Raw genomic sequence first — 25890 nt, 5'->3', positions numbered from 1 at the left:
GAGGGAGGACCCTGCAGAAGATCCACCTCCCTCAGTCTGGAGAGGAAACTCTGGACGGATGGACTTCCTGGCTTTTGAGTTGATAATCTTTCGGTCGCTGTCTTGACCTGATTCTCTTACAATTTACAAGTAAATCAAGATCTCTCTCCAGTGGTCAGGACTCCTTGGTTTCAGGCGCTCTGGCTTCAAATCCAGATTTCAGTAAGGAAAATGTGATTAAAAAGATTTTTTTCAAGTGAAGAAGGGATTTGGATCCACATAATTTCTGTTCTCAAACAAACCAGCAGAGCTTCAACAATTTTCTGAGCTGCATTAGATCAAAATTGATAACATTTGGAGTTCAGAGAAGAACGAAGAAGATCAGACTGGAGGAAGAATTTGTAGAAATGAAACTTCATCAACCTGCAAACTTTATAAAAAGTCCAATCATGATCAGGACCAACACAAAGCGCAAGTTTTCCATGTGGACCCTGGTGGGAACAGGTCACAAGATCACCTGAATGATCTTTATTTTAAATATTGGACAACACATGCTCAAAATATCCACAGTGTATCTGGGAATAATGTTTATTTTTTTTTGTTGTGGGTCAGACGGGGGTCTGATTGTTTAAAGAAACTGAAAATGGAAGCAAATGTTTTATTTCAGCACGCTGGCTGTTCTACCTGCTGGTCTTTAAATAATCAGCAGCGTCGTGATACGTAGTCTCGTTTAGAGCAGGGAAATCCAGATTTGGTAATCCTGAAACGCTTGGATCTGGATCAGGGTGATCCAATCCAATGTTGCTTAGAAAAACCGGCACAAAAGTAAGTTACGTGATCCAGGACAGCAAAACATGGGATTTCCAATTCTTGATCATCCTGATCCAGATAAAACCTTTTGAAGAACTGGGCCCAGAAAAGAGTCTTTCACATGTTGAAGGTCTTTTGATCATCTGTTAACCAGCAGCTGTGTCCTTCTGTCCTGCAGGGGGAGGCCCAGTGTCGCTCTGCGAGTCCCACCAGGAGCTTCTTCCACTGGACTCCGTTCAGTCGGCCTTCCAGCCCACGCTCAGCTCCGGCCCGGACCTCCAGCTCCAAGATGAGTCCCATCTTCCCCCACCAGACTGTGACCCCCCAGCAGGACTCACCGCCCAGGTCTCCACGCAGGTAGGCACACCTGACACCTGCACAGGCTGCAGCAGAATCGGTAGAAGAAGAAGATCATGACTCTGTGTTTGTGTGCGTGTGTCAGGCTGAGTTTCAGTGGGATCTTCAGGTCGGCCTCCAGGGATACAAACCAGCAACCCTCGTCCTCCCCCATCAGCATCAAGCTGTTCACCCGCAACAGGAGAGACAAGGCCAGAGGTACAGTGTGTGTGGTCAACGCTGCCACCTGCTGATCGTGTTGTAGAAACACACTTCAGTCATGGTATCTCTCCTCTTGAAGAAACTTCCTCTGAGGATCTGTGTGTGTTATCACAGCGAGGAAGAGGATATCAGGATAAAAACACTCCGCTGCTGGTGAAAGGGCTAAACGTTGTGTTTAAAAGCCGTGAGCTGTGATTCAGTGTTTGTCAGTTTGATCAGATCTTTTGTTTAATTTACTTTGCTGAAATCAAACCCTCCAGTCTGTGTTTCAGACACGAACCAGATTCAGGCCTCCAGCTGCACTTTATTCTCTGCTTGGTTTTCATAACAGTTAATGTGTCGCACTCTTGCCTCTGTGTTGTCACATCGTGCTCTGCAGACATCTTTAAAGGACCATTAAAGGATTAAAGCAACGTTTCACAGCTGCACATGCGCATTTGTTATGATTACATTACTGATGACTTTCAGCCAAATACCAAGCGAGAAGTCCAGCTCGCCGTCTCTCCTGCAGCCTCTCGCTCGCTCGGTCTCGCTCTCTTTTCTCTTCTTGGCTTCCTCCCTCAGTGACCTCCAGCAGCCATCCCATATTTACCCTTGCTCGGCCTCTTGTTCATCGCTCTCTCTTTTTCCGTCCTCACTTCCTCCTCATCTTCTTTGGTCACGATAATACCGAGCTAGCTTCCTCCAAAGACCTTACATGACACACTTTCTTCTTATAGCTTGCTGACTGTTTGGTATTAGTACTTTTACTTAAGTAAAGGATCTGAATACTTCTTCCGCCCCTGCTGCTGCTCACTTACATGAATAACGAGATGTGGAGCCTCACGATGACTTTGGCTGCCTCCGTCGGTCACGTGACCCTCTGACCCTGAAGGGTTACTGTACAGGAAGCAGCAGCACTTAAGATCCCCCATGATGCAGCAGTGCAGAGTCAGGTGTCCTGAGCTGACCTCCGCAGTATCAGGTGTGTGCGTGTTAACCAGCTGCGTGTCGGGTCATTATCAGCTGCAGGGATCACATGTCCGGCCTGTCAGTCCAGCACAGGGACGTGTCTGAGCTGAGGGCGTGCAGTGAGGAAGCTGAGGACAAAAGTTCAAGAGAAACATGATTCAGAATAACACAGAGGTATCAGACTCCCCGTGGTGAGGAACAGTAGATATGTGTGTTTAGCTGGAGCCCTGCCGCTGTGTAAGCTTTATTATCTGCTCCTAATCTCTGGAACTGTGATCCTTTCATAAAGCAGCTGAAGCACATCGGGGCCCAGATGGAGCAGAGAAAGTGCTTTTGTTTCACTCGTCCTCAGACACAGAGAGAGAGAGAGCGTGTTCCTGCACACTGCAAGAACAAGTCAGTCCACGTCCCGCCAAGGCCTGAACGTCTTCTGAGTCCATGGACAAAATAAATGTTGTTTTTATCTCAACGTGATGCTGACCGACCGCAGGAAACAGGCCTCAGCCGTTCCTGGTTAATAATTAGAAAGGTGCACGGCGCTCTGGGTCCTTACAGGAGTGTCCAGGTGTGTGGAGACAATAGTTAGACAATAAAAACTAAACTAATCTGTACGTTCATTAGTTCAGAGAGGCACCGATTTGGCGGAGCAGATCTGACGGGGCTGACTGGATTTGGTCGAGGTTTTCTGGACTTTTGGGTACCAAGTTTTAGCATGCTGTTGCTAAATGCTGCATGTCACCTGGCAAATAAAAGGCTAGTTCTTAAACATTTACTCATTTGTCAGATGCTTTTGTCTAAAGCAGCTTACATGTGATGAAAAACATACAAGCATCAACACAGCAGGAGATCTACAACTGACAACACCTGCTAGAAAGAGCTCATACAGCGTTTAGTGGGGTAAAAAGAACTGTGAGGGGACAGAAGAGGTGTTCTCAGAGGAAGTGATCTCAGAGGAAGTGATCTCAGAGGAAGTGTTCTCAGAGGAGGTGTTCTCAGAGTAAGTGATCTCAGAGGAAGTGATCTCAGAGGAAGTGATCTCAGAGGAAGTGATCTCAGAGTAAGTGTTCTAAGAGGAAGTGTTCTCAGAGGAGGTGATCTCAGAGTAAGTGATCTCAGAGGAAGTGATCTCAGAGTAAGTGATCTCAGAGGAAGTGATCTCAGAGTAAGTGTTCTAAGAGGAAGTGATCTCAGAGTAAGTGATCTCAGAGGAAGTGATCTCAGAGGAAGTGATCTCAGAGGAAGTGATCTCAGAGGAAGTGTTCTCAGAGGAGGTGTTCTCAGAGTAAGTGATCTCAGAGGAAGTGATCTCAGAGGAAGTGATCTCAGAGGAAGTGATCTCAGAGTAAGTGTTCTAAGAGGAAGTGTTCTCAGAGGAGGTGTTCTCAGAAGAAGTGATCTCAGAAGAAGTGATCTCAGAGGAAGTGATCTCAGAGTAAGTGATCTCAGAGGAAGTGATCTCAGAGGAAGTGATCTCAGAGGAAGTGATCTCAGAGGAAGTGATCTCAGAGTAAGTGATCTCAGAGGAAGTGATCTCAGAGGAAGTGATCTCAGAGTAAGTGTTCTAAGAGGAAGTGATCTCAGAGTAAGTGTTCTCAGAGGAAGTGATCTCAGAAGAAGTGTTCTCAGAGGAGGTGTTCTCAGAGGAAGTGTTCTCAGAAGAGGTGTTCTCAGAGGAAGTGATCTCAGAGGAAGTGATCTCAGAGGAAGTGTTCTCAGAGGAAGTGATCTCAGAGGAAGTGATCTCAGAAGAGGTGTTCTCAGAGGAAGTGATCTCAGAGGAAGTGATCTCAGAAGAGGTGTTCTCAGAGGAAGTGTTCTCAGAGGAAGTGTTCTCAGAGGAAGTGATCTCAGAGGAAGTGTTCTCAGAGGAAGTGTTCTCAGAGGAAGTGATCTCAGAGGAAGTGTTCTCAGAGGAAGTGATCTCAGAAGAAGTGATCTCAGAGGAAGTGATCTCAGAGGAAGTGATCTCAGAGGAAGTGATCTCAGAGGAAGTGTTCTCAGAGGAAGTGATCTCAGAGGAAGTGATCTCAGAAGAAGTGTACTCAGAGGAAGTGATCTCAGAGGAAGTGATCTCAGAGGAAGTGATCTCAGAGGAAGTGATCTCAGAAGAAGTGTTCTCAGAGGAAGTGTTCTCAGAGGAAGTGATCTCAGAGGAAGTGATCTCAGAGGAAGTGTTCTCAGAGGAAGTGATCTCAGAGGAAGTGATCTCAGAAGAGGTGTTCTCAGAGGAAGTGATCTCAGAGGAAGTGATCTCAGAAGAGGTGTTCTCAGAGGAAGTGTTCTCAGAGGAAGTGTTCTCAGAGGAAGTGATCTCAGAGGAAGTGTTCTCAGAGGAAGTGTTCTCAGAGGAAGTGATCTCAGAGGAAGTGTTCTCAGAGGAAGTGATCTCAGAGGAAGTGTTCTCAGAGGAGGTGTTCTCAGAGGAAGTGTTCTCAGAGGAAGTGTTCTCAGAGGAAGTGATCTCAGAGGAAGTGTTCTCAGAGGAAGTGATCTCAGAGGAAGTGATCTCAGAAGAGGTGTTCTCAGAGGAAGTGATCTCAGAAGAAGTGTTCTCAGAGGAAGTGATCTCAGAGGAAGTAATCTCAGAGGAAGTGATCTCAGAAGAAGTGTTCTCAGAGGAAGTGTTCTCAGAGGAAGTGATCTCAGAGGAAGTGATCTCAGAGGAAGTGATCTCAGAAGAAGTGTTCTCAGAGGAAGTGATCTCAGAGGAAGTGATCTCAGAGGAAGTGATCTCAGAGGAAGTGTTCTCAGAGGAAGTGTTCTCAGAGGAAGTGATCTCAGAGGAAGTGATCTCAGAGGAAGTGATCTCAGAAGAAGTGTTCTCAGAGGAAGTGATCTCAGAGGAAGTGATCTCAGAGGAAGTGATCTCAGAAGAGGTGTTCTCAGAGGAAGTGTTCTCAGAGGACGTGTTCTCAGAGGAAGTGATCTCAGAGGAAGTGTTCTCAGAGGAAGTGTTCTCAGAGGAAGTGATCTCAGAGGAAGTGTTCTCAGAGGAAGTGATCTCAGAGGAAGTGTTCTCAGAGGAGGTGTTCTCAGAGGAAGTGATCTCAGAGGAGGTGTTCTCAGAGGAAGTGTTCTCAGAGGAAGTGATCTCAGAGGAAGTGTTCTCAGAGGAAGTGATCTCAGACGAAGTGTTCTCAGAGGAAGTGATCTCAGAGGAAGTGTTCTCAGAGGAAGTGATCTCAGACGAAGTGTTCTCAGACGAAGTGTTCTCAGAGGAAGTGTTCTCTGCAGACTTTCCAGGAGCTTCTTGAAGTCAGAGAGGGACGCCGCTGCTCTGATGGCGTGCGGCAGCTCGTTCCACCATCGTGGTGTCACAGGTGAGAACAGGGATTGCTTTGTGTGAAGGGATGGCAGAGCCAGGCGGCGTTCGTTGGAGGAGCGTAGCGGCCCAGAAGGAACGTAGGCTTGGATTATGGAGTTTAGGTAGATGGTGCAGATCCAGCAGGAGCTCTGGATGCAGAATCAGTGACTTGAATCTGATCCTGGAGGCCCCGGGGAGCCAGTGGAGGTCACTGAGTAACGGAGTGACATGAGTCCTTTTGGGCTGATCAGAAACCAGACGGGCTGCTGAGATCTGAACCATCTGTAGGGGTTTCACCGCACAAGCTGGGAGACCTGCTAGAAGGACATTGCAATAGTCGAGGCCTTAAAACGCATGCTAACATGCTAACATTAGCATTCAGCTTAAAACACAGCTGAGCCTGATCAGAAGAGTCTCAACCACTTGGCCAGGTTTAGGAAAATATCACGGCTAGGTAACACAACTCACGCGGGAAATAAACAACGGTCCCCTGGGTGACAGCAAATATAGAAGAAGATTTAAAAATATATAAATAAAGAGAAAGAAGATCCTAAAAGGAAAGTAGAAACACGCCAGACGTCACGGTTCAGTTCTTAAAGTGGTGTTTTGTGCTGTTATGGCCTTTGGATAAAAACTTTTTGATCTAAATCTATTTGTTTGTGTTTCATTGGTCCTGAAACATCTGCGTGAGCGAGCACAGCGGTTCCACCAGACAGAGTCCGGAGGGTACATTAGATCAATAGGTTATTTTTACTAGGCCTACTTTTAGCATTGAACAATGACGCCTAAGGGTGCCATGTGCTTTGGTACCAGCACGCCAAAGGACGTGACAAAGCCAATCGAGGCCCTGGGAGTGAGAACGGGCTTGAAATATATCCAGAACACAGCAAACACAAGTTTCTGCTTCTGTGGGGATTAAAACAAGCGTTGCTGTTGTACTGCGGCCTGACAGCAGGACCTACAGGACAGGTAACTTTCATTTACAGCATGACTTTACACTTTCTGTAACAAAATAATCTCCTCTCAGCGGACTCCTCCCACCAGCCTCAGAGCCTGCAGCCACGTCTCAAGGTCACTGTGGAGATTTCTTGTAAACAGAGTTTCTGTTTACGTTTCTCACGAAACCCTTTCCTGTTACACCAGCTTCAGACGAGCGAGAGGGTCAGTCTGAGCCGGTCCTCTCTCCACAGCAGCTGAGAGGGAGAATCTTTGTAAAAGCAGCTGACTTTGAATTTCAACATTTTTTGCAGTGCAGGCAGGCAGGAGGGGGGGCGTGGCTAACACACAGTGAACAGTGATACTCTGCAGGGCTGAAACACTCAGAGGACTCTGCTGCCGGACTAACTCTTCAGCTGACTTTTTACTGTCAGTTCAGCTGTCTGATCCCCGTCTGTCCAGCCTGAGGACCGTACTGGATGGACACTGTCTGATCCCCGTCTGTCCAGCCTGAGGACCGTACTGGATGGACACTGTCTGATCCCCGTCTGTCCAGCCTGAGGACCGTACTGGATGGACACTCTCTGATCCCCGTCTGTCCAGCCTGAGGACCGTACTGGATGGACTCTGTCTGATCCCCGTCTGTCCAGCCTGAGGACCGTACTGGATGGACACTGTCTGATCCCCGTCTGTCCAGCCTGAGGACCGTACTGGATGGACTCTCCTGCAGGATTTTGCTGAGGACGAACAGCTGCAGCGGCGGTCAGCTGATGTTTGACTCTCAGGAAACTTGTCAGCGTTCAGAGTCGGAGGCTTTGTTTATGTTCCTTTGGCCGAGATCTCCGGCAGAAAAGAGATTTATTGACTCGCTTTATTAAAAGCTAAACAACAAAGAAGCCAAAACATCTCACTTATTAAAGATTCTGCAGCGGCCAATCAGAACAGGGCTTCTTTGCAGAAGAGCCTCCAGAGGCTCGTTGCAGATGAAGGCAGTTAATTGTTATTTTAAGTAGTTTAATGGATTCTTCAAACCACGACAAGATTTACATTAAGTTTAATTTATTGTTTAATTTGATTGATGTCTTGATTCATCTTAAAGTTAAATTGATCTTTTTTCTTTATCACGTTGTTCTTTCTGTTTAGTTTAGTTTAAATTAAATTTATATGGTTTGTGACATAAAACATTCATTTAAACTGTATTTATTAATTATTTTAAACTAGGTTAGTAATTTATTCAATAGATTTTTTCATTTCATTAGTTCAGTCAAATCTTTTTACTTCATCCACGACTTTGTTACAGTTTAGTTTCATTCAGTTTGGTCCACTAATGTATCCAACGAAGGTTAAAGTCAAGGGCAACTGGACTTGGTTGAAGACACTAATATAGTTGAACTGATTTCATTTAGTTTTGTTTTAATTTGTTAAATTTACTTTTGTATTTATCTTAATTTGTTTAGTTTGTAAGTTCTGCCAAACAGGAGCAGCTGTGGCCGTAATTAAAAAGACAATGACGAACGTTTAACGTTAAAACAGAGTCATAAAGTCAGCAAAAAGACAGTAACGCACACTGAAGCTGCTGGATCAGAACATTGCTCATAAATGATGCTCTTCTAAATGAAGGTTGTTATTTCGTACACGGTATCGTTTGTGTTTTATTTTCATCATGGCGATGAAGCGTCTGAGCAGCCTGATGCTGAGGAAGTGGAAGGACAAGGAGAGGTGGACGGGGAGGAGGAGGAGTGAACCGTGTGGAGCAGGAGAGGAGGAAGAGGAGGAAGAGGAAAGGCAGACAGACAGGAGGGACAGACAGACACACAGATTCATGCTGAGGAGGAAGTCTGAACCCTGTGGACAGATGGAGGAAGACGAAAAGACGGAGGAGGAGGAGAAGAAGAGCAAGAGCGGCCGGAAGAAAGAACGCAGGAGGTCTGAATCCAGCGTGGAGGAGGAGTTCAGGCAAGACCGAAGGAGGGCAGAGAGGGGCAGAGGGAAGGACAGGAGGAATTCTGCTTCATGGATCTCTGTGGAGGACAGACCCGGAGGACAGACGGACAGGAGGCCGAGGGAGGCGGACAGTCGGACGCTGCGGCGGCGGTCGGAGCCTTGCGGGATCCTGTACGTCCAAATGCTTCCTCTGTCCAACAGGAAGAGGAGGGAGCTGCTGCAGAGACGGACAGGACGCAGGACGTCCTGCAGCGAGGAGGGGGACGGACAGACGGAGCGGAGGCAGCGAGACCAGTTCAGACAGATGACCAGGGGGAGGTCAGAACCCATCGGGCCCCTGGACAACAGTAAGCACAACGACTACACGAACACCACAGTCTCTCACTCCCAACTCGTCACATACAGTTTGGGCGCTTGGACTAGACACCTTGGCGTCGCTTTTTAACGCCCTTTAGTGTTGTTTTACAACGATGAGGGCCCCGTGGTCAAGTTAGCAACAATAAATAAGCCCCGTCTGGTGAGACTTTGGCAATTTAGTTAGGTTTACTCACCAAAAGTAGCTGTTTAATTAGGAAAAGATCCCGGTTTGTCAGTTAAGCTACCTAGCTTCAATAAAGACATTTAATGTTGACTTATTGTTAGACTGGTTCAAAGTCTGGTTTCTGACCCACCTTCACCTACAGGGCTTCACCCAGTTACCAAATGACGTCCATTTGTGATGACTCGGGGAGCCAACGTGTAAATTATGGTCCCATTTAGAGGAAAATAGACCATAAAGCAGTGGAGGCTTTAGGGGCGGGGCTACAAGCTGATTGACAAGTCACCACCACAGCGACCTGTCAGGTGTAGCGCATGCTCCGCCCTCTCGTCCAAACACAGTCACCTCTGGTTTTCCAACAGAAGGCCCAACGTGAGGCATCAAAGCGGTAGTCCACAAACCAACGGGTGTCATCCCGCTCGCTACTTCTACTTCTTTCATACCGTCTATGGCTGTGTCCAAAACTCCTCACTCACTCGTTACTCCCAACTATCTGGGTAGTTTACAGTGAGCTCACCTACAGAACGAAAACAACACCTGAGGACACAACCCGGGTCGTTCTCTCTGTTAACACAGTTAAATCCTGCCAAATGAACATCGGCTGGTTTGCCATTTAGCGCAATGCATGATGGTAAATGCTGCCTGGTTAGTGACCATAGGTTGTACACTGCTTTTCACAATGCATTCTGGGATACTTTGAGTCCACTATGTAGTCCAACATATAGTGAGTAGTGATGTGGACACAGCCTTTTCTGAGCACTGACTGTTGGTTTAAGAGCTGAGGAAGTTCCTGCTCGACTTTTGGAACAGCGGCCGAGAAAACGTGTTCAATGCAGCGTTCGTTTAGTGACGCCCGGAGCTTTTAAGCCTGCTGTCTTATATCACACAGTGTCCCTCTCCAACACCGTCTGTTTTCAGCTCTGGTTCTCGTCACAGGACCCGTGCTGGAACTCTGGGAGCAGGAACAAAGAGAAAAGGCTAAGAAACAAACGTAATCCTGTTATCGCTGCGCAGGTGGAGCCACACTATGCGTCATTCCACCGCAGCAGCCGCAGCAGCAGCAGCAGCCCTGTTCTTCCCACCAAAACTAAACCTGTAATCACTGTTTGTGTGCTCAGGTTAATGTCACTCCCTATCATTTCACCGGGCTGTAATCTCACTGTAATCCCAGTTCAGGCTGTAACGTCAGACCAGACACCCTGAGAGGAAACTCAGAGAGCACAGAGGAGGCATCTGAAGAAGCTTTCAGTCGTAGACGAGGAAGCAAAACAAATTCAGCTTTAACAAAAGTTCTAGGAGATGAGAAGCAAGGGGAGATTGTTCAGCTACCTTTTCCCGTCCGGGTGCTTTGAGAACCGACTAATTCGCTAAATCAGCTGGATTTAGTGAATTAGTCGGTTAGTTTAGCTGGAGAATAATTCAGTTTCACGGTTAAAGTTCCTCCACATACACTAATGTCATGAAGGTTGAACTCTCGTGCATCCTGGGAAAACCATGAATCTTCTCAATGTTGTCAATTAAGAAAACAGGATTTAACCTTGTAATAATATGCTGCGTTCCAGTCTCAGTCTTCCGACCTCGTAGAGTTCCAGGTGAACGAAAACACGAACCCTCAGCGGCTCCACGGGTGTTAATTTAAACAATGGCTGACACCAGCAGACGTTTGTAGTGAACTGTGTTACCGTCTGGTGCCTGAAAACATTGGCATCAGTTTACGTGCAGGACAGCTTTTACTACATGATAGTGTGTATTATTTTAATTACATGCAGGCAAATTTTAGTTGATGGTTTAACAGTTACACTAAGTGCTTTCATGGTGCAGCAGCTGATAAGATGATGATTCATTTGTCCCGAGTTCACAAGCAGGAATGCTGAGATGCGTTAAATTGTACTTTTTCTAGTCGGAGGTCGGAAAGTTTCGAGTTCAGAGTTTTCTGGAACGCAGCCCTGATGATGTCATAGTGATGTCATTAACAGCGGCTCCCGTGTTCGATTTCTGGTTCTTCATTGATGCTTCTTGTGCTGCGTTCCAGGCAACTCAGAACCCAAAAATGCCCGACCTCCAACTAGAAAAAGTATCATGGATGCCACTTGAAGAAGGAGTTCGTACTTGTGAACTCGAACTTGTGAAAAAAATATGCAGCGGCTGAATGCCGTCACACAACACAACACATCACAACACATCACAACACAACACAACACAACACAACACAACACAACACATCACAACACAACACAACACAACACATCACAACACAACACATCACAACACAACACAACACATCACAACACAACACAACACAACACATCACAACACATCACAACACAACACATCACATCACAACACAACACAACACATCACAACACAACACATCACACAACACAACACATCACAACACAACACAACACAACACATCACATCACAACACATCACATCACAACACAACACATCACAACACAACACAACACATCACAACACAACACATCACAACACAACACAACACATCACAACACAACACAACACAACACATCACATCACACACATCACAACACACACATCACATCACAACAACACATCACAACACACACACACAACACAACACATCACATCACAACACAACACATCACATCACATCACAACACAACACAACACAACACATCACATCACATCACAACACAACACAACACAACACAACACAACACATCACAACACAACACATCACAACACAACACAACACATCACAACACAACACAACACATCACAACACAACACAACACATCACAACACATCACAACACATCACAACACAACACATCACATCACATCACAACACATCACATCACAACACAACACATCACATCACAACACAACACATCACAACACAACACAACACATCACAACACAACACATCACATCACAACACATCACAACACAACACAACACATCACATCACAACACAACACATCACAACACAACACAACACATCACAACACATCACATCACATCACAACACATCACAACACATCACATCACAACACAACACATCACAACACAACACAACACATCACATCACAACACAACACATCACATCACAACACAACACATCACAACACAACACAACACATCACAACACAACACAACACACAACCAACACATCACATCACATCACAACACATCACAACACATCACAACACAACACATCACATCACAACACAACACATCACAACACAACACAACACATCACATCACAACACAACACATCACAACACAACACATCACAACACAACACAACACATCACAACACATCACACACAACACATCACAACACATCACATCACAACACAACACACACACATCACAACACAACACAACACATCACAACACATCACAACACATCACATCACAACACAACACAACACAACACATCACAACACAACACAACACATCACAACACAACACAACACATCACAACACATCACAACACAACACATCACAACACAACACAACACAACACATCACAACACAACACATCACAACACAACACAACACATCACAACACAACACAACACATCACAACACAACACAACACAACACAACACATCACATCACATCACAACACAACACAACACAACACAACACTGGCGGCTCCCATTGAAGCACACATCGCAAACCATCAACTAAAAGGCAACATAAAGAATATTTACATGTATTAAGATTAAAATAATTCACACTGTCACGTAGTAAAACCTGTTCTGCATCTAAACTGATGTAGGAATCTGTTGCACTTGACAAAACGTTTGTCACGGTCGGCCCTGTGTTTCCTTCACTTTCAGGGTCATGTACCAGCATGCACCTGGAGCGCTTTGAGGTCGGATATTTCAACCTTGGAAATGTCCCCTTTCCAAGCAGTCTGGAACGCAGCATTACCACAAGTACAGTTTTATGTTCTGCCCCCCAGTTTGAGTTATTTATTAAAAGTGTTTCTGAGAAACAAACATGTTTGTGGCCGGCTCTGAATACTACAATACCCATGAGCCTCAGCTGCTGAGAAGACGTCGGGCAGAGGTGTGATGAACTGAGAACGTCTCTGTTGTTGATCTGTGTGTGAGTGACCGGACGGTCCTCACAGAGGATTAAACCTGCTGTCGGTGCGTGACAGAGCCCCGCCCCTCTAATCTGTTAAAGTGCCGGTCTGCTCGTGTTCGCCTCGCCGCACTCTGCAGACGCTCCTTTCAGCAGATTGGTGTGTGTTTCTGGTTAAGTGTGTTTGTGTGTTAGAGTGAGAGGAACAAGGTAACCTACATTATTAAACACAGCACAGCCTACTTCCTGTTCCCTGTTGTTGCCATCTGGGTATGTTGTTGACTTCATATCAACAATATAAACAACAATGTTTATCTCTGTATATATACAGATAAGTATATATACTTATAGACAAACAGAGTTTGATTGTAAAGGTCAGTTCTGCATCAGGTTTCTTCTGCACCGCTTTGACCATTGTCCCCAAATCTAATCACATTTAGTGAAGTACAGGGTGGTTCTGTTCTGGATCCTGTTCCAGAGTGCTGATACCTTGGTGTTTTAAAACACATCGTACTGTCTCTGTCTGAGGTTGTAGAAGCTACTTTTATGTTGGTGATGTTCTGTATATGCAGGCTTCACCTGCAGGGCTGTATTATATATATTTATATAATATTTGTGTGCTGTACACGTGGCTAAGCTGTAAAAGAGATCCTGGTCTCATGCTGATTCTTGTACTTTACTTGAGTATTTCCATTTTCTGCTCCACTTCATTTTAGAGGCAAATATTGTCGTGTTTTACTCCACTGGTTACTTTTTACTTTGCAGATTCAGATTAACAATACAAAATAAAATCAAGAAATATTAGTAAAGGCCAGAGATGATATATAACAGGAACCTTCACCAGCTAGCAGAAAGTAATACAACGTAGTTCCACCTTTACCAGCTGCTTCGTTAAAGAGATGTACACATTAAAGTATCAATAATTATAATCCAATAATAAATACATTATTCTGAAAGGAATCGTCTTCCATAATGAGTACTTTTACTTTAGGTACTTTAAGTCTACTTTTACTTAAGTAAATATTTAAATGCAGGACTTTTACAAAGTATTTCTACACTGTTACCTCTACTTTACTTTTAAGATCTGAGTACTTCCTCCACCTCTGGCCTCTTTTAGCTCCTAGTTTTGTTTTTATCCAGAAACCAGACGTTTCCTGTCTGCATGCTCTGTAGCTGCTGGATGTAGCTGTTTGCTAACATGTTAGCATCAACTAACAACATTAGCTCAGGAGCTGACTGATGAGCTTGGCTGAGGTTAGCTAACAGTTCAGGTTAGCAGCCAAAACAGTTTGCTAGTTTTGGCTGCTAACCCCTCTATCTTCATGTTTCTCTGTGTCTGCTGGAGATGGAGGACGGTAGCTGATTGCTAACACGTTAGCATCAACTACTTTACAAGTTGATGACACGTCAGATGTTGAGTTTAAAACTTGTTCTGCTGCGAGGAAGTGGACAATAAATATATGAAGTAGCAGTAACCATGTAGGAAATATACAGGACCAAGACCAGAACCCTGAGGAACCCCACGAGTGTAATCGAGGAGATGATCATGTTGCGTCTGCTTGATCACATGTTAGCATGGACTTCTTCATCAGCTGATAGTGTGTCAGATGTTAAGTTTGCTTTGACCCAACCTGCTAAAATGATGTGTGGTAACCGTGGTAACCTGGATTATTGATTTGTTACATTTCTTACAGTCATTTGGTTTCGTATCCACCACGCTGACCGTTTAAATAAGATACAGAGAAATAAATATATCACTATGCAAGTAACAAAATCTTAATAATAAAATGTGACTTTTCCAAACTTATTCCGTAGTTATAAACATTAATAATCCTGACAGAGACTTGAGATGTAGAAAAAAGTTACGTTATGTGAAAACCAACGTTCAGTAACTTGCTGCTGTTATGATGAGACACACACGAGTGTTTGTGTCAGACTATTATCATCCACCAGCTGTCGCAGACGACTCATCCAGCATCACCGCTAAATATAGACTTTTATCACTGCTCCCTCTGCGCTCCTGTCTACATCTTTATTTTGATTCTCTTTAAACAGAGAGCGGAGACATTTAGTAACTCTTCATCCTGATCATTTAGAGCAGGGGTGTCAAACTCATTTTCAACAAGGGCCACATTACGGTTACCCTCAAAGGGCCAGTTGTGACTGTAAGACTGTATAAACGTAACTACTCCTTAACATATTGTTAAATAACTGTCTCTTTATTTGATTATGTATTCTAGACCATACTCCTGCTATTTTATGAAAAGCGCTGTGAGATAACTGTTGTTGTGATTTGGCACTATATAAATAAAATTGAATTGAAAGTTAAAGACATTTATCAGATGTAAAAATATAGCCTTAGTAAGAAAATGTCTCTTTGTTATTATAATAAATGAATTTATCAGATTTAAAACCCCTCATTACTCCATCAATCAAAGATTAAACATTAAGTAAATAAAGACAAATATCATCAAACAAAAGCTTTTACAGTAACTTTTCACTTTTTCACAGTCCAGAGGGGCAGAACCAGGGTAAACCAAATATCTGTGAGCTGCTAATAACCATCGATCAGTGTGACAGTGTGAACATCACGGCCATCGGCCGACGCTGACAGTGGTGTAGTCTGCACGAGACTTAACTAACGTTGGTCCTTCATCACTGATGCTGCCTCACAGAAGACGCAGGCCGAGCCTCCCGGGTTTTCTCCTTCAAGCATGTTTTCACTTTCCCACCATTCCTGAAACTTCCTTCCTTCTGCGTCAATTTTTCTCGTCTTGGACATTTAGGAATTGTTTTTATACATTTCTCATCTCCACTTGTTGGAAAACTGCTGTAGTGGGTGTGGAAACATCGCAATCTAGTGGCGGGATGCCGTCACTTCTCTGGTCACAAAATCAACATGCATTGTGGGAGATGTAGTTTATGGCAGCATAGACTTTTATTTTAGTCAATCACAAATTTTTAAAGCTTTTGCGGGCCACATAAAATGACGTGGCGTGATTACTGGTTGTTGACAGACTGAGATCTGAGGGTTTCTGTAGCTCCTGCAGACAGTGTTTTATATAAAATATGTCTTCACAGGAGAAGTTATTAACATGTCGTTATTTCTGTTACAGTGTTAGAAACGTTAATTACATGTTTCTAAACTGATTATAAGCAGCATGTAGTTAAAGTATCAGCCGTAAAAGTGCATTAGTTCTAACTACAGCTGTAGAGCGAGGTTAGCAGTAGAAAGTATAATGTCTCTGACTGAGAGGAGTCGACGTAGAAAACAGCAAGAAAAGGAAAATCTGTTCTCACTGCCAGCTCGTCACATATGAACGCCTGGTCAGACCCTCTGATGACGCTTTTTAACGCCCTGGCTACCCTTTACTGTTGTTTTTTGAGAGTAACTATGCATCGTCCAGTTAGACTTTCAAAGTAAAAGCATTTGTTTATTGCACAGTTTTGTTAGGTTTAGGAAAAGATCACGTTTTGGGTTAAGTGGGTTGGGTTATTTAAGATACGTAATGTTAACGTTACTGAAAACTTTTTGTTTCACATAAGAAAGGAACACCGGTCTCCTGCATGAATGTCTGGTTTCTGGTCCTCCGTCCCCCCCGACCAGCTCCTTCCTCTGACCTTCATATACTTCACCGGCCTTTAGTGTTAAGAACTGCGGGGTTTGGTTTTTCCACAGAAACTACTGTGGATGCTCTGACTTTGGTACAAATATTCATGTTCCTGTATTGAAATACGATGCTGCGGGCGGCTGTGGCTCAACGGGTCTTGACCATGTGATAATGGGTTGCAGCTAAAGTACAAATACCTCTAGATACCTCTAGTACTTTTTGACTGTGTAGTGGCTCAGTGTTTCCAGCAGAGGGCGCTGTTTCCTCACTTCATTTAAACTCAAATACTGCCTCTCTCCTTCTCCCTGTTTTACCTCCTCTCTTCCCTCCTTCGCTCCCTCCCTTCTCTCCTCCCAGCCTACAGCCTCTCCTCCACCCCTCCTCCTCCCCCACCTCCCTCTCTCCCCCGTCAGGAGGAGGGGAGTGTTTTCCACCTGGAGACGTACCTGGCGGAGCCGAGGCGTCCGGAGACCAGGAGGCTGCGCTCCTTCTCCTCCCCTCCCGACACCGGACAACGCTCCTCCTCCACCTCCACCTCCTCCTGCTTCCATCCTCCCCCTCTGGCTCCGCCTCTTCCTGTCTGCAGGCAGGTGAGTGAGGAGGTGAGATGATGAAGCGCTCCTCCTGTTACAGACACGATTAACATGTTGAATTTAATATTCCAGCTGTCTGCGTCCTTCAGCTCACACAAACAATAAGCTCTCCTGCGTTAAACCAGACTCTGTGAAACTTTCGGACTAATGTTTAAAAAGTTCAATATTTCCCTCTGAAAGCGACAAAACGCTCAGACAGCAGCACGGGCGGGACCTCGGCTGTGTTCGGCTCCGATCGGCTGTTTCCGGCCCCGCTCGGTGCCGCGATGCTGACATATTAAAGCACCGTCAAGTGGGACGGGACCGGAAAGGAATCTTTCAAAATAAGACATTAATGCCCGAAAATAAAGAGTTAGGAACAAGAAACGACGAAAGTTTGTGGTTTTAGTTTTATGGTGTTTAATGTTTGTGATTTAAGGAATTAATTAACTTAATGTTTCTGGAAATAATCAAAGACAAAATTATTGTTTTTATTTGTTTTTCTGGTTTTCCTTTTGGGAAAATCTGCTACCTGTTAGATTTCTTTGCTATCACCTCCGTCGAGGTTCCAGGCGAGCTGAGGCAAAACCAAAAGTTGAAAACACTGCAGGCTGCTGATTGGTCAGAGAGAAACGACACTATTCACTGCATCTTTATTCTCACTGCAGAGAAGTCCTGCAGAACATTTTCACTGCAGGACGTTTACTTGTTGCAGTGTATTTTTACAGCGTGGTATTAGTACTTTTACTGCAGTATTGAATCTAAGTACTTCCTCCTCTTGTAGTCAGAGGGGCAGCTGAGTCAGTTTCCCTGTTTGTTTGGTAGTTAAATATGATTATAAATCCTCTGCAGAGGTTTAACATCACTTATATATTAACTAAATGTAAATGTGAATATGTCAAATAAAAGAATCAATGGATCAGAACTGTAATATCAGACAGTCGTTAATATAATATAATATAATATAATATAATACAATATATATATAATATAACATCATATAATATAATATAATATAACATCATATAATATAATATAATATGATATAATATATATAATATAATATAATATAATATAACATCATATAATATAATATAATATAATATGATATAATATATAATATATATAACATCATATAATTAATATAATATAATATAATATTATTTATATTATATTATATAATATATAATATAATATAACATATAATATATAATATATATAATATAATATGATATAATATATAATATAATAATATAACATCATATATAATATAATATATATATATAATATATATGATAATATAATATGATATAATATAATATAAAATCTATAATATAATAAATAATATATGATATAATAATATAATATATATGATAATATAATATAATATGATATATATAATATACATCATATAATATAATATAATATAATATAATGATATATAGATATAATATATATATAATATAATATAATATGATATAATATAATATAACATCATATAATAATATATAAATATGATATAATATAATATATATGATATAATATAATATATATGATATAATATATATAACATCATATAATATAATTAATATAATATATATATATAATATAATATGATATAATATAATATATAATATAATATAATATAATATATATAATATAATATAATATAATATAAATAACATCATATATAATATAATATTATATAATATTATACAGTGTAATATAATATTATATATATTATATCATTATATTATATTATATAATATACAGTGTAATATAATGAGCGTTGTGTTCAGGAACACGCCGTCACCGTGCTTTTGTTGTGAAATCCCGGACCGGACGTGCTTGGTGTTAGCTCCGTTAGCTTGTTAGCTGCTGCTGCGGCTCCGGTGGTCGCGGCTGCTGTTTAACCTGAAACCGAGCGGCGGGCAGCGGCGATCTTTACCGACCGGAGACGACCGTTTACCGGCGGATCACATCCCTCCAGCCGGGCAGAGGCTCCGGATGGAGCCGCGAGGATTGTAGAGATCCACCGGGAGGATAAACCCCGAGCTCGGCATCCGCGCGGAGGAGAGAGAGAGAGGAGCGTTTCATGAACGGCGACTGTCCAGTAGGTGCTAGCTAACATCAGTCAGTCAGCGGCCGAACCAGCTTTAAAAAATCACGTATTTACCAGACAAACAGCTCTCACTCGGTCATTTTAACAGTCAGGAGGCTTTAACTTCCCGGTGTTAATGAAAACATGTCAGTCTAGAGATCGGCTGCTAACACAGCCACGTTACTGATCACTAGAGACGTGATTTATACCTGATAACATAATGATCCGTAACACCGGGCTCCTTTTTAAAACCTGCAGAAAATCGACCTGATTTTACAGACAGGCTGCTTCATTTCATGTCTCAGTGTTCCTCACACATTTATATTTCATTATTTCACAGCAGGCTGAAGAGCCTATATATAAAGCTTTATTTTCCTTTTCTGGCAGATTGTAATCACCTTTGAGCTTTGAATCTGTGCAGTGGGTTCATCACCCTGCTGCTCATATGATGTGTGCATCAGCTCACCTGGCTCACTTTATAAAGTGAGCCAGACTCTGGAGGGAAATCCTCCCTTCTGACCGACGCTGTTTGTGCTGCAGGTGGAGGCTGCAGACGGCATGGCGGAGCAGCCGGACCCCGACGATGCCGGTAAGACTGTCTCCTGTACCTGAACCCTAAAACCAGGTCTTGACCCCCCACACAGCCCTTTAAACCTGTGGGCTCCAGCTTTTTGGCCCCCACAGGTCAAACACACGGAGTTATTCCTGAACACGAGGGCCAGACAGACAAGGACTCTGACCTTCATCGGTCTGATGATCTGAATCAGCAGATCCAGTAACTAAAAACCACAACAGACTGCAAGGCATGATGGGTAGACACAGCGTTATGGATCAGGGTTATCGATTTGTCCGAGGTGTCAGGTGACCTCCAAAAGAGGCGGGAACAGAAGCTGAATAAATAAGAGAGAGAGAAGGAAGTACGATGTGTTTTACTTTGGGGGAGCGTAGGATGTTCCCAGCATGCTTTGCAGCGTGACAGAGGGTTGATGCTGAGCAACCAGCTGTCTGTTGTCACGGCTACAGACAGCTTAGAGACGAGCTCATCTGTTCAGTTTTTTAGGCCAACACACACACACACACACACACACACACACAACCACGGTAACCTTCTCTTTATGACTCAGCAGTTTATACCGAACACACAGGAAGTGATGTCACACAATGCTGATAGTGATTGAATCCTAACCACAGCTGGATGATGATGATGATGATGGTGATGGTGGTGATGATGATGGTGGTGATGATGATGGTGATGGTGATGATGGTGATGATGATGATGGTGAGAATGATGGTGATGATGATGATGAGAATGATGGTGATGATGATGATGATGATGATGATGGTGGTGATGGTGATGATGATGATGGTGATGATGATGGTGAGAATGATGGTGATGATGGTGATGGTGATGATGATGATGGTGATGATGATGATGATGGTGGTGATGGTGATGATGATGATGGTGGTGATGATGGTGAGAATGATGGTGATGATGATGATGGTGGTGATGGTGATGGTGATGATGATGATGGTGATGGTGAGAATGATGGTGATGATGATGATGAGAATGATGGTGATGATGATGATGATGATGATGGTGGTGATGGTGATGATGATGATGGTGGTGATGATGGTGAGAATGATGGTGATGATGATGATGATGATGATGGTGGTGGTGGTGATGGTGATGATGGTGATGATGATGGTGATGATGGTGATGGTGATGATGGTGATGATGATGGTGATGATGGTGATGGTGATGGTGATGATGGTGAGAATGATGGTGATGATGATGGTGATGATGGTGATGGTGATGATGATGGTGAGAATGATGGTGATGATGATGATGGTGATGATGGTGATGGTGAGAATGATGGTGAGAATGATGGTGATGATGGTGAGAATGATGGTGATGATGGTGGTGATGGTGATGATGGTGAGAATGATGGTGAGAATGATGGTGATGATGATGGTGAGAATGATGGTGATGATGGTGATGATGATGATGATGGTGTTGATGATGGTGATGATGATGATGATGATGATGATGAAGGTGTTGTGCGTTGCAGCCTCAGAGGAGTCGGAGAGAGACATCTACATGCGCTTCATGAAGTGTCACAAGTGTTACGACATCATCCCCACCAGCTCCAAACTGGTGGTGTTCGACACCACGCTGCAGGTGAGATATTATTAGTCACAAACGGACAGCTGACCGTCTCCTGTCCGACGGGAAGAGATTCGGCTCACAGAAACAAATCTGCGTTGTCCAAGAAGGAAACAAGTTCCTGATGACTACATTATATTTTTAGATTTTGTATTGTCACCTTACACCTGAGTTTGTGTTTCCCTTTATAAATATAAAAGACATTTCTACCATAAATTGTCTGGAAAATGTTTCCAAAATGCAGAAAATGAAGTGTTTAATGCTCAAAATCTTCCGGGGGAGGAGCCCCAGACTCCCAAACATAAATCACAGTAGTGAATATTTATTCTGATATCTTCTTGTTTTGTTCACGTCTCGGGAGTAAGTGTCTCACTGCACTCCTAATCTGAGCCCATAAATGCCTCCACCCCTTTTCAGCACAAAGTGGCGCCCTTGACTGAGACAAACTGAGACTCCACTGACGCCAGCTGCGCCACGGTTCTGTTCCGTCCTCCGCTCGGCGTCACCGTCCTCCACAATTGTTTCATCGGCGCAGCGCGTTGTTGACTTGTTGTTAAGTTGACCTTTTTGTGTTTCTACTGCCGTCTTCACGGCTCTCTGAGACGCCGTTTAGTTCCGTCGTTGGCAGGCTGGGAGCATTTCACAATAAGAGCGTTTTGCCTGTTTTTGCTGACAGTTTTATATTTTGTTGATTTGGTAATCGGTTCTTACTCTTTCTGCTTTACTGTTTTAAATGCTTTCTCTTTTGTCTGTTTATTGTAAGGTTGTAACCCTCGTGAGAGAGGCGAGAGAGATAGAAGCGCATGTCGTAGATTCACCTGCTGTTAAAAAAGCTTGCTCTGTCATCGCTGCCGCTGGTTAAGTTGATAATTAACGGCAGGCCAAAACAGCCTTCAGTCCCCTGGGAAATCTCCCCGTGCTTCTGACTTCCGCTAGTTTTATCCCCACAGCGTCTTCTTGTTTACAGTGTCGTTCGTCAGTAGCGCGCAGGACAGTAGGCTTCACCAGTGGACCAATGAGCAAACACTATGTGCAGGTTGTACTCATGGGAGTTATAGTGTCACATTGCAGTTCGTTTGTTTATGCCTTTTGACTTGACTGATTTTTAACACGCCAAAGTGGCTAGTGGGAGTGACAACCTATGTCAAGCCCTGTTTATTACTGTAACTGATCCAGGATCAGCTTTAATGAATCTGCTCTCAGCTGTAATTAGTACAAAGTCTGTTTCAGGAGAGACGAGAGAAACTTTCGGGAAACTGCAGCAGCTGTGAAACAAAGTGTTGATAAAAACATCACAGAATGTTTTTCTTATTGAGCTGATAACCAGCAGACAGCTGGAGAAGAAACTAACCGTCATCAGAAAACAAGAAGACGCTTCAACCATTGTTGTCATTGTTAAATAAGAAGAAGCTGAAATCTAATCATAGCTTATTAAACAAAGTGTAACATCTCTAGCAGAATATATGTTATAATAATTATTGGTGTTGTTTCAGGTGAAGAAGGCGTTCTTTGCTCTGGTGGCGAACGGCGTGAGAGCTGCTCCTCTGTGGGAGAGCAAGAAGCAGAGCTTTGTAGGTAAGACGGCTTCATCCTGTCGGCTCTCACGCTGCTGAGTCAGGCCCTCCAGGATCTCAAGGGCCGCTTTGTGATTTGAAGTTGTGGAATAAGTGAAACTGATGCTTTTAACTTTAGAATTGTAATTGAATGATTGAACAGTCCCTCCAGGACTTGGCGGGCCTGACCCTGCATATTTAAACCAGCTGACCTTGATTCTTTCCTGCAGCTGTCCAGGTGCAGCAGCCTGTGTCTCAGCATCTCGTCTGACGTCCTCCACGTGTTTCTGACATTCTCTCTCAAAGTGTTTGTCAGCGGACGATTTCCTTTGTGTTCGACCACAATACTGCACGTTCTGCAGAATCTACATGCGCTTCATGAAGTGTTACGACTTCATCCCCACCAGCTCCAAACTGGTGACAAAATCCTACCACATGGACGACCCCGGGACAAAGATGATGATAATAATAATAATAATAATAATCTTTATTTGTAGAGCACTTTTCAAAAACAAGTTACAAAGTGCTTTAACAAGTGTAAAGACAATAATACCCAAAAGACAATAATACAGAAACAATACAAGATAAAAGCAAGAAAACATTGAAAAGACTAAAATACACATTTAAGATAAATATTAAATAAGTAAAATAGAATATCCTACCATATGGGCCACCCCGGGACAAAAATCCTACCATATGGGTGATCCTGGGACAAAAATCCTACTTAATGGGCGATCCTGGGACAAAATCCTACTTAATGGGCGATCCTGGGACAAAATCCTACCATATGGGCGATCCTGGGACAAAATCCTACCATATGGGTGATCCTGGGACAAAATCCTACCATATGGGTGATCCTGGGACAAAAATCCTACCATATGGGCGATCCTGGGACAAAAATCCTACCATATGGGCGGCCCTGGGACAAAAATCCTACCATATGGGCCATCCTGGGACAAAATCCTATCATATGGGCGATCCTGGGACAAAAATCCTACCATATGGGCGATCCTGGGACAAAATCCTACCAAAGGTGCAATCCTGGGACAAAATCCTACCATATGTGCAATCCTGGGACAAAATCCTACCATATGTGCGGCCCTGGGACAAAAATCCTACCATATGTGCGGCCCTGGGACAAAAATCCTACCATATGGGCGGCCCTGGGACAAAAATCCTACTTAATGGGCGATCCTGGGACAAAAATCCTACTTAATGGGCGATCCTGGGACAAAATCCTACCAAAGGTGCAATCCTGGGACAAAATCCTACCATATGTGCAATCCTGGGACAAAATCCTACCAAAGGTGCAATCCTGGGACAAAATCCTACCATATGTGCAATCCTGGCACAAAATCCTACTTAATGGGCGATCCTGGGACAAAATCCTACCATATGTGCAATCCTGGGACAAAATCCTACCATATGTGCAAACCTTCCATATGGACGGCCCTGGGACAAAATCCTACCATGTGTGCAATCCTGGGACAAAATCCTACTTAATGGGCAATCCTGGGACAAAATCCTACCATATGTGCAAACCTTCCATATGGACGGCCCTGGGACAAAATCCTACCATATGTGCAATCCTGGGACAAAATCCTACCATATGTGCAAACCTTCCATATGGACGGCCCTGGGACAAAATCCTACCATATGTGCGGCCCTGGGACAAAAATCCTACCATGTGTGCAATCCTGGGACAAAATCCTACTTTATGGGCGATCCTGGGACAAAAATCCTACCATATGGGCGGCCCTGGGACAAAAATCCTACCATATGGGCCATCCTGGGACAAAATCCTACCCCTGGGACAAAAATCCTACCATATGTGCGGCCCTGGGACAAAAATCCTACCATATGTGCGGCCCTGGGACAAAAATCCTACCATATGGGCGGCCCTGGGACAAAAATCCTACCATATGGGCCATCCTGGGACAAAATCCTACCATATGTGCGGCCCTGGGACAAAAATCCTTCCATATGTGCGGCCCTGGGACAAAAATCCTACCATATGTGCGGCCCTGGGACAAAAATCCTACCATATGGGCGGCCCTGGGACAAAAATCCTACCATATGGGCGGCCCTGGGACAAAAATCCTTCCATATGGGCGGCCCTGGGACAAAATCTTATCAAATGGGAGTCCGTGGTCTAATTTGTGTCAGTTTAGGGGTCCTTTCCTTGACGAGAAAAGGTTTGAGAACCACTGTTCTAAACAAGGAAGTGAGTTTGCAGACGTGTGAAAACGTTTAGCCGGAAAAGGAGATGAGCGCTCAGATTTGTGAACACTGAATTCACAGGGATTTGATTTAATAGTTGATATTGAGGCATCAAGAAATCCTGGAGGAACTGATTAATATTCATGAAGACTGAGAGAACACGTTTGTACTTTAATAAATCTCTGTGTGTTTCAGGAATGTTGACGATCACAGACTTCATCAACATCCTGACCAGATACTATAAATCCCCCATGGTAACACACACACACACACACACACACACACACACACACACACACACACACACACACACTCGTTGAGGTGTTCTTTATTCAGTCTTTATGCTAAGCTAGGCTAACCAGCTGCAGGGTGTAACTTCCTCTGACAGGAAGTTCCTGACAGGTCTCTCACGTACAGAACATGTGGACATTGATGCTTTTTGTCCCTCGAGCAGACCGATAGTCTCAGAGTGCGTCTCTGTGTCTCTGTCAGGTTCAGATCTACGAGCTGGAGGAACATAAATCGAGACGTGGCGAGGTAACAGCTGTCACTCCGACCGAGCTACAC

At 43.7% G+C, this 25890-nt stretch overlaps 1 protein-coding gene and 1 pseudogene across 1 annotated transcript in view; both read left to right on the top strand.

Moving 5' to 3' along the window:
- LOC119897314 (NACHT, LRR and PYD domains-containing protein 12-like) overlaps positions 1 to 25890 on the top strand; it is a 609009-nt gene that overhangs the window by 485688 nt on the left and 97431 nt on the right. The window lies entirely within an intron of this gene.
- Positions 1 to 25890, top strand: part of LOC119897362 — a 48066-nt pseudogene that overhangs the window by 17321 nt on the left and 4855 nt on the right.

This window comes from Micropterus salmoides, unplaced genomic scaffold (assembly GCF_014851395.1).
Source record: "Micropterus salmoides isolate LMB-PRFRI ecotype aquatic unplaced genomic scaffold, ASM1485139v1 Ms_hic_scaffold_1, whole genome shotgun sequence".
Lineage (NCBI taxonomy): Eukaryota > Metazoa > Chordata > Actinopteri > Centrarchiformes > Centrarchidae > Micropterus > Micropterus salmoides.
The sequence above is the reverse complement of the archived record's forward strand: the minus strand, read 5'-3'. Positions and strand labels throughout refer to the sequence as shown.